Below are 11277 nucleotides of genomic sequence, written 5' to 3'. Positions count from 1 at the left end.
TATATTTTTGGTTAAGTAGAGCACCAAACCTAATACTCTTAACATAAATATATAAATATTTATGTTAAGAGTATTATATATATATATATATATATATATATATATATATATATATATATATATATATATATATATATAAACTGGTCAGTTAGCAAGAACTCATTTAAAATTAAGTGCGTTCTAAAATTTTCTGTTATACGTTTAAAGATATGTTTTTTTTTTTCATTTATGTTAATGTAAATATTATTAAATTTGTACCAAATGAACCTTAGAAAACTTACCTTATCATATTAAAACAAGCGTAGTTTAATTTAGCCTAATCCAACTAAATATATTTTAGATAAGTTTACAATAATATAATAATAAACAAACAAGTTCAGAATGATTTTTGCGAAATTATTACATTCACAAAATTTCGCTTGCCTTATTCGGCAAGAAGAGCGTTACTATTTAAGTTACCTATTCGTCATATATATTTACATTCGTGGTGAAACTGAACTATTCTTTTCAGTGCATTACTTTGTGCGCTGAAAAAGAAAGCTGAAGGAATTAGACCCAGTGTCGTGGGTAACTCTCTTCAACGCCTCGTTGCTAAACTGTCAGATGTATTAAGACATAGGCCGTCATGCTGCTTCAGTACAACTAAACCAGCTTGACTTTCTGATCTCCCAAGGCAGCGAAACAGCAATTCATGTGGCGAGGGCGTATATAAATAACTTACCTAAAGACAATGTTTTCAAACATGACTTCAAGAACACATTTAATCCGAAAAGAGACGTGATATTAACATCCGTTTGAAGTGATATCCTTTCTCACTTTCTTTCTCTCTTTCTTGTTCCATTTCTCTTCTACATAGCAGTTCGAGAACTCACTATCAGTTTAAGCAGTGAACTAAACATCCAGTTCGTGGATGAAGGCACACTGGCACTCACAAAGGAGTCACATCCAACAGATCTTAATCAGTGATTACACAGTGAATTTTTCACTTCCAGGTGCGTTAACCATTGCCCCTGCTGGGAACATCCTAATTGGAGCCTCTCTAGGGCTAATGCCAATGATGCCTCGTTCCTTTAAACAAATTGCATGAGAATGCCCAGGCTGACATATATCCTAAGATATGAACTTTCATATGACAACCCAAAACTAAAGGAGTTAAACAGTTTCCTGAGATCAATATTAACAAGAGTGCTCTAGTTTACTCTAGATGGGCAGTGGAACCAAACTACACTGCCAGACTACAACGCATTTGTGTCTGCAAGACATCACAAATAATTCTTACTGCATTAGTGTCTTCATGTGTGGCGTCCAGAGAAAGCTACATGAAGAGGCAATGTTGGGGTTCACGACTCAATGCTCATTGTTGGAGTCAGGCTCTGAAATGCTCTATCAGGTTCCTCAACTAGACCAAGAGTTAGTCAGTGCTCGAGTCTGATAGAGAAAATAGTCTCAACTACGCTTGAGTGTCGACAGTGAATCCCGGCAGTGAGAGTTCCACCCAGGAGCTTTTCTCTTAGCCATCCATAGCTTCTCTCTAAGTACACCACTGGACCCTCAGGCTCTTTGTATTGGTGATGTACTTCACCTTGTCGCCCATATTATCGCCCAACACAGGTACACAGGTGTATTTGCAGCAGCTCATCAGTAAAATGATTCGTGTAGCATGGTCTCGTTTGCAATAGGCCTGAGGGAAAGATCACAAGGCATGAAGAAGTCATCATCATCATCAAGAGAAGCCTTGCAACAACCGGATGCCCAGCAATGCAGGAGCAGCTCCCACTATGAGGATCTGATGACTGCCAAAAGTCCCCAGATACAATTACCTTGCCAACTTGGACAGATGGCAAGCAGGGAAAACTGGATTACGCATACACATCCACACTGGCTGATGCAAAAATGCATGTGCCTGCTTCAGATGCATTTTTCCCGAAGCTGGCAGAAGCAAAAATGCATCTGCCAGCTTCAGGGAGTCCAAAAAATCTAGAAAACACAGGGAACTTACTCATCATTACATGTTTGCTCCCATAGGTTCGAAGGCTCTCCGCTCATGGGGAAAGAGCTCGTCCACATTTTTAAATTAATTAGAATAAATATTCAGGAATACAACTAAGAATCCCAAAACGCCTAGTCTTGTGTTCCAGCATCTCGATGCTGCCATTCAGAGGCGCAATGCCTGTTGTATTCTAGGTACACGTCCTAGCGCTGAAGAAGTGGATGAACTTTTTAATATTTATGTATTGACAAATTCGACTGTGTATTATGCATCTCTCAATCTTCTAGTATTTTGTGCTCTGTATGTTATGCTGTTGCAACCCCTGAATGGGTTACAATGATTATTATGTATATATGTAATGTATATTATCTTTTCATATAATTTTATATTGCTTATATTTGCGATAATAGCTAAATCGTAAATGTATGACTTTATATTATTATTTGACTGTTATATTGTTATTTAGCTTATGTTGTTAGGATGTATATAAAATGTGCTCAGTTAGTCTTGATTGTCAAACTACTGTAATTATCGCTTGTCGCTCGTTATACTGCCGGCTTCTGAGCTGCAGTTGTCCACGTAGCTATCACGTGATCGAGGGGGGGGGTGTCCTCACCTCTCGAAAAGTATTCAGTCTGCTGGAGACTCGCTTGCTGGTTGGACAGCTTGTCTGTCTGACAGTCTGCTGGAGACTCGCTTGCTGGTTGGACAGCTTGTCTGTCTGACAGTCTGCTCGAGACTCGCTTGCTGGTTGGACAGATTGTCTGTCTCATTATTCTTGTTAGTTCTGTAGAACTTTGTTCACAGAACATTGTAAAGACTTAGTGATTTTCGACGTTGTACTGAGGTTGTGTGTCACATAGACACTCTGAACATCTCAGGTCCTTAGCTATAGCTTCTGACCTAATTTTGTACTGGTTTCTGTGTATTGTCACAGTCGTGTTTTTCCTATGCTGAACAAAGATTCAGTATTATGGGAGTGTTGTAACTTTTGTGGAGGATCTGCAGATGGTCCCTACTTAGTGTCGTTATATTATTTCCCAGTTCCTGATTCTGTGTCACTGTCGCTTGATATTGCATTGCTATTGGGCTTAGCATTCTTTGTTGTTCAAGCAGACTGTTCGGGTTGCCAGTCGGTCAAGAAGTTAGTTTATTTGAGGACTTTGTCAGTCACTTGTTTAAGTCTTATTCGAGTCTTGAGACATAGCTAACTACTTAAGAGCACTTACACGCATACACACACTTGTACATATTTGTAATATCTTATTAAATGTTAATGTACCTGACGGTACTTAAGAATTATAAATGTGATATGTGCTTTCAGCACAATAATATTGAACTCGAGAGATTGATTTTATTTTGATTGCTGTAATTAATTTAATTTGATAATATACCTCTAGACAACTTACTACTTAATAAATTTATTAAATTTTAATTTCTCTAGTTAGTAGCCTACCAGTTGTAATCCTAAAGCGCTATTAAACAATACTGAATTTTAATGGATAATTGGACAAGGATACTGACTACTTGTTACGAAAACCCAGTAACAGGCTGGATGCTAGAAGGGCAGTCCTTTCTAGTATTCACTGGAGATCTCTAAGCTTTTAGAATCGCGTTTTTTGTAACATATGCTAATAATCTCCTTGTGCCATCAGTGTTCTTGTAAACTTGTTTACCATATATATATATACCATATATATATATATATATATATATATATATATATATATATATATATATATATATATATATATATATATATATATATATAGAAGTGTAGAGGAGAGAGAGAGATTCTGGGAAATGTTGAGTGAATGCGTGGGGAGTTTTGAACCAAGTGTGAGAGTAATGGTGGTTGGGGATTTCAATGCTAAAGTGGGTAAAAATGTTATGGAGGGAGTAGTAGGTAAATTTGGGGTGCCAGGGGTAAATGTAAATGGGGAGCCTTTAATTGAGCTATGTGTAGAAAGAAATTTGGTAATAAGTAATACATATTTTATGAAAAAGAGGATAAATAAATATACAAGGTATGATGTAGCACGTAATGAAAGTAGTTTGTTAGATTATGTATTGGTGGATAAAAGGTTGATGGGTAGGCTCCAGGATGTACATGTTTATAGAGGGGCAACTGATATATCGGATCATTATTTAATTGTAGCTACAGTTAGAGTAAGAGGTAGATGGGAAAAGAGGAAGGTGGCAACAACAAGTAAGAGGGAGGTGAAAGTGTATAAACTAAGGGAGGAGGAAGTTCGGGCGAGATATAAGCGACTATTGGCAAAAAGGTGGGCTAGTGCAAAGATGAGTAGTGGGGGGGTTGAAGAGGGTTGGAATAGTTTTAAAAATGCAGTATTAGAATGTGGGGCAGAAGTTTGTGGTTATAGGAGGGTGGGGGCAGGAGGAAAGAGGAGTGATTGGTGGAATGATGAAGTAAAGGGTGTGATATAAGAGAAAAAGGTAGCTTACGAGAGGTTTTTACAAAGCAGAAGTGTTATAAGAAGAGCAGAGTATATGGAGAGTAAAAGAAAGGTGAAGAGAGTGGTGAGAGAGTGCAAAAGGAGAGCAGATGAAAGAGTGGGAGAGGCACTGTCAAGAAATTTTAATGAAAATAAGAAAAAATTTTGGAGTGAGTTAAACAAGTTAAGAAGGCCTAGGGAAAGTATGGATTTGTCAGTTAAAAACAGAGTAGGGGAGTTAGTAGATGGGGACAGGGAGGTATTAGGTAGATGGCGAGAATATTTTGAGGAACTTTTAAATGTTAAGGAAGAAAGGGAGGCGGTAATTTCATGCACTGGCCAGGGAGGTATACCATCTTTTAGGAGTGAAGAAGAGCAGAATGTAAGTGTGGTGGAGGTACGTGAGGCATTACATAGAATGAAAGGGGGTAAAGCAGCTGGAACTGATGGGATCATGACAGAAATGTTAAAAGCAGGGGGGGATATAGTGTTGGAGTGGTTGGTACTTTTGTTTAATAAATGTATGAAAGAGGGGAAGGTACCTAGGGATTGGCGGAGAGCATGTATAGTCCCTTTATATAAAGGGAAAGGGGACAAAAGAGATTGTAAAAATTATAGAGGAATAAGTTTACTGAGTATACCAGGAAAAGTATACGGTAGGGTTATAATTGAAAGAATTAGAGGTAAGACAGAATGTAGAATTGCGGACGAGCAAGGAGGCTTCAGAGTGGGTAGGGGATGTGTAGATCAAGTGTTTACATTGAAGCATATATGTGAACAGTATTTAGATAAAGGTAGGGAAGTTTTTATTGCATTTATGGATTTAGAAAAGGCATATGATAGAGTGGATAGAGGAGCAATGTGGCAGATGTTGCAAGTATATGGAATAGGTGGTAAGTTACTAAATGCTGTAAAGAGCTTTTATGAGGATAGTGAGGCTCAGGTTAGGGTGTGTAGAAGAGAGGGAGAATACTTCCCGGTAAAAGTAGGTCTTAGACAGGGATGTGTAATGTCACCATGGTTGTTTAATATATTTATAGATGGGGTTGTAAAAGAAGTAAATGCTAGGGTGTTCGGGAGAGGGGTGGGATTAAATTATGGGGAATCAAATTCAAAATGGGAATTGACACAGTTACTTTTTGCTGATGATACTGTGCTTATGGGAGATTCTAAAGAAAAATTGCAAAGGTTAGTGGATGAGTTTGAGAATGTGTGTAAAGGTAGAAAGTTGAAAGTGAACATAGAAAAGAGTAAGGTGATGAGGGTATCAGGTGATTTAGATAAAGAAAAATTGGATATCAAATTGGGAAGGAGGAGTATGGAAGAAGTGAATGTTTTCAGATACTTGGGAGTTGACGTGTCGGCGGATGGATTTATGAAGGATGAGGTTAATCATAGAATTGATGAGGGAAAAAAGGTGAGTGGTGCGTTGAGGTATATGTGGAGTCAAAAAACGTTATCTATGGAGACAAAGAAGGGAATGTATGAAAGTATAGTAGTACCAACACTCTTATATGGATGTGAAGCTTGGGTGGTAAATGCAGCAGCGAGGAGACGGTTGGAGGCAGTGGAGATGTCCTGTCTAAGGGCAATGTGTGGTGTAAATATTATGCAGAAAATTCGGAGTGTGGAAATTAGGAGAAGGTGTGGAGTTAATAAAAGCATTAGTCAGAGGGCAGAAGAGGGGTTGTTGAGGTGGTTTGGTCATTTAGAGAGAATGGATCAAAGTAGAATGACATGGAAAGCATATAAATCTATAGGGGAAGGAAAGAGGGGTAGGGGTCGTCCTCGAAAGGGTTGGAAAGAGGGGGTAAAGGAGGTTTTGTGGGCGAGGGGCTTGGACTTCCAGCAAGCGTGCGTGAGCGTGTTAGATAGGAGTGAATGGAGACGAATGATACTTGGGACCTGACGATCTGTTGGAGTGTGAGCAGGGTAATATTTAGTGAAGGGATTCAGGGAAACCGGTTATTTTCAAAAAAATGAAGTTGTGAAATTGTTCGCTCCACAAGTTTTATTTTGTTACATTGTTCCTAAGTAACATTCAGGCCAAATTTCAGGAAATTTCTTTCAATTTTAGGGGTCGCACAAAGAGGTGTCTCTCGCCGACGGAAGTGAAACTGAAGAAATTTTAATTTTTATTCCTCTTTCGCATAGCATAGCTCCAATTTTCTCTGAAAGTAGAATAACTGAATCAGTAACCAGTGTTTAGCGCTTTGTTCAGCACGAAACGAGCTAGCGATTATATGTGCATTGAAGAGGAGGTACCACTTGATTTAAATAAAACTCGTGTTTGTCATGAATTCTTGGATGAGAAATTGTCGTTTATGATCGACTTTCACCAACCACTGGACTATGTATTCAACTGAAAAATCACTGAAAATGAGTTTTTTTCCCCAGCTGATTTCTCCCACTAAAAGTTGAAAAAAAAAGTTAATGTAAATTCTTAATCGTATTCTCCCATCTTTTCCCTTTCGAATTCAGTAAAGAAAACATAGTGTCACATCAGAAAATCTCACGAAACTCGCTTCTCAAGTAGAACATCGAAATTTGGTCAAACATCCCCTCAAATACAGTGGTTTTCTGGGGGGTTCCCATGAAATTTCAGCGAAACAAACAGCTAATAACATAATTTATTTCATGAGACTATCAGATTCAAAAGAAATTAGGTCTCTATCTTATATAGGGAAAAAGTTATTAACCTCTCAAAAGCATCTGGTCGCGTCGGGTCGCTCATTTGTCACACCAACTACAAGTAAGATGTTGCTCCGCTCGCTCGCTGGTAATAATGCTTCCTCGTGCCTACTTCAAATTCAGAAGACACCCTCCTTCATTAGTCTCTCCTCTGTTTCTGCTCTTCGTCCTTGGTCAGTGACGCATTGAAAGTCTGAACGAGGGAAACAGCTATTTCTGCTGCGTCGTTCATGACCTTCAAAGAGCCCGCACAGACGCCATGGTCGTCTCAGGTATTTCGGGGTCTTCATTCAAGAAGGAAGATTTTTCCTTCGTCTTCCTCTGCTCAGCAATGACGCTAAACATCTTCAGCATCCTCTTAGTCACGAACTCCTCCAGTCCAATTCCTATCTCTGGTACACCTTGCAAGCGACTGGGGCACCCTAGTTTCTTTTCCAGCTCGATGTTGGTTACCATCTTGCGCTTTGTCGCAATGTCCACTTTCTCACCGAAGAACGCCAATCCAACCAGGTGCACCGCCAAATGCCAGAGATGACGTGCAAAGGTGATGGCAGCAGCAATCGCGATATTTATGTCTGGATACCCTCGAAGGGTTTACAGGAAGTCCAAATCATTGTGAGGGGCTTGCACGCCACGCGGAGCCTCGTTCCAGAACCGGACGTAGATCAAGGCGACGAAAAGTAAGAATGATCCAACGGCCCGTGATTCCTTGGCAGTGAGAGTGAACTGGTTTTGGAAGAGGGAGACTTTCAGAACGTACAATCCCTTCCCCATCCACCGCGCGTAATGCATCGTGCCTGGGGGCCGAAACTTGGCCCGTTAGTCGCCCCTTCCACCCAAGAAGAGAAGGCTCAGGCAGAGGAACTCGGTGTAGTCTGCTCACACTTATTGCTCCTTCAGAGCCTGCTTAATGTAGGAAACCATGTCGATGCACTGCTCTTCCAATCTGCGTTAGCAGAAAATTTCGCCGGGGGCATCAACGTATACTCTTCGTTGACGTATGGCCACTCCATCCGGACCCTCTTGAAGAGTCCAGTTTCCGGTCCTCCCGTCGGCCCGAAGACTACCTTGAAAATACTGGAGAGGACAGTCTCCAAGACATAATGATGGCAAGCTGTCCACACGTGTTCCCTCCTATGCCCTTCGTCGATCAGCGTACAGGCTCCACAGTGGAGACCCCATATTCGAGGCGGTCGTATCGACTACTTGAATATGAGGACGGAGTGGCCAACCGTCAAGAGCCACTATGCATGCCTCCGCCTGTGCCTCCATCTTTCCCCTTTCTGCCTTCGGCACAGCCAACAACTTCTCGAAACCGCCCGGGATAGTAACGAGCAGAGCTACACGGTCCACCCTTTCCCTATCCCAGTGTAGTCTGGGAAAAGCTTGGCGTCCCAGTGCAGGACAAGCAGACCTTTGAGGGTGAAGATTTCTCGATCTTGAGTGTCCGCTCGAAGCCGTGCCTGTCGCCTAGATTGCTGGACTGAGCTTCTAAAGAGGGTCAGATTGGAGAGATCATGGCCAAGAGCCCTTGCCACGGCTCCTGCCATGAACACGGCTCCGCGGTCCAGGAGTTTGACTCGATCGAGGGCTGACGCGACAGCAGGAGAGGCGAAGATGTTCTCTGGTCGCGTGGGAGGTGCCGTAAGCGCTGTCGAACAATTGGCAATAAAAGCAAAGTCTTCATCGCCCTCGGACTCGAGGCTGGAGGAGGACGTGGAAGACTTCTGAGGTGCTGCCACCGAAAATGAAGCTGCCTCAGCCTCTGCCTTCACCCTTCTCGCCTTCTCTTGTTCTTCCCGAAGTCGCTTCAGACTCTCCCTTCCCGCTGTCACGAGATCAGGGCCAGACATGCTGCAGGAGGTGACATCCTTGCGTTGAATTTGGTAAAACACGTGATCCTCTTCTTCGGTCATCTGCGCCAGGGCATCACTGGCTCCGATGTCAAAGAGGTCGCCGAGGGAGTACTGGAAAATCCTCGCTTGCGTATCACCTCGCTTCTGACTTTTCTTGAGGTTCTGGTATTCCCACATTAACTTCTCCAACAGCAGGTTTCGCAGGACATTTTGAAGCATTTTAGGAAAGGCAGGTTCTGCTTCAGGTGAAAGAATTGTGACATGCGAAGTACGTCACCTCACGTCGGAAGCTGGGCAGTTGAGAAAAACTGGACGGAACATCCTACTAACCACCATTCCGATATACTTCTTGTACTTAGTGCTCAGGATGCCATCTGCGATGGAAAGAAACCAAAGATGAAGTTTTGCCCAGCCTTTAAATATGCATGAAATGGTCCAAATTTTGGCACACAGTACAGGCTCATATAGTAGAATAAAAATTACTTCAAAGGAAGTTTTAAAATTAACATAACTTCATGACACTAAAGTGTCTGCAATATTTATTTTCTTCCTCGATAATCCCAGTGTAAATAATAAATATAACGAAATATGTTAAAAAATTAATTCACTAAAATTTTTTAGTCGAGACGTAGCGATAAATAATTATTTTCACTTGAGCAGAATTTTATTGGAATCCCATCAAGCATTTATATATATATATATATATATATATATATATATATATATATATATATATATATATATATATATATATATCTTCTAAAATAGGCATAAAAAAAGGTATTATCATTTAAATAATTATTATTATTTCAATTATAAATATTTTCACTTCAGCCCTTATTATTATTTTTCACTTGAGCCAAATTATTTCGAATCCAATCAAGGTTTCATAATGTTTTTGTAAGATTAAATGAACAAATATCTTATTTTTTTATAATTTTAATTATTATTATTATTATTATTATTATTATTATTATTATACTCTAAGGCTATATTAGCCATACAAAGCATGGGAAATAGGATGTAATTAGGTTTGGTACCAGTAAGGTCTCTAGGACTCTATGAGGAGTCAGTGATGTCGGTGCTGTCATTACGTGCTGACACCAGATGCTGACAGGTGGTGGTGCTGGCACCAGGATGGTGTTGATACAGATACATGAGAAGCATTTTTTCGTAAATTGAAGAACATGCAATAATTTAAGAACATACAGTAATTTAAGAATATGCAATAATTTAAGAACAAGCAATAATTTAAGAATATGCAATAATTTAAGAACAAGCAGTAATGTAAGAACAAACAATAATTTAAGAACAACAATAGTGTAAGAACAAACAATAATTTAAGAACAAACAATAATTTAAGAACAAACAATAATTTAAGAACAAACAATAATTTCTTTGGGGAATCTGACTCCTCGAACAAAAATCACTATTCATTTATCAGAAATCACTTTCAAACCAACAGTTATAATATATACCCAGAATGTATGAAATTTATAACTATGTCACACAACAGATCGGATTCAATTATTCTTGAGGTAATATACATTAGGTAACTTGTAGTTAATTGCAGTGAATCTGTCACCATCCTGTTTACCTTGATATAGTTTATTCTTTATTTTGTCTCGTTTTCCGCTACAATAAATTATTAAGTGTCCCCGAAGATGTGTTAACTAGATTTTATTTTTCATCCTCTAAAACCTAAGTTAATCCCTTGAGAACGCCTCATGCGACTTCAAATTTTCAGTTCCTGTGAACTGTATAATTACGGTAAGAGTTATGCAACGACTGGCATGTTCAGATGTCATCTGGTCAGTTGTGTAGACAGTTTTCTGAGTTAATTGTCGGTGGTGTGATAACATGAGAAAGCCACTTAAGACTGGCTGAAAAATTTCACTAAGGTGTATCCTTAAAATGGTATAAAATACCGACAGATTGTTAGGTAAGACACATATGCAACAGTTAGGTATCTTTATTTCTGCTTCTATCAACTTTTCTGTACTCGACTGAAGAAGCCTACTGTGTAGGCGAAACGTTTCGAAATAAAGATACCTAACTGTTGCATGTGTGTCTTACCTAACAAGGTGTATCCTACTCAGAAGGTTAAGATTTTTGTTGGAGTGCTACTTAGCCTTTTTAAATTTTATAGTGGTGTAATATTATTTTTATAAGTATGTGGAAAATTTTGTACCTAATTTTCCGAAATTATAGTGTATAATTTTTAATAATGTAAATATAAAAATGATGCTGATTTGACCTTCGAGAAAATTCGAGTGGAGATGGG

Source organism: Cherax quadricarinatus, chromosome 18, assembly GCF_038502225.1.
Source record: "Cherax quadricarinatus isolate ZL_2023a chromosome 18, ASM3850222v1, whole genome shotgun sequence".
NCBI classification, from domain to species: domain Eukaryota; kingdom Metazoa; phylum Arthropoda; class Malacostraca; order Decapoda; family Parastacidae; genus Cherax; species Cherax quadricarinatus.
This window is presented reverse-complemented; position numbering follows the sequence as displayed.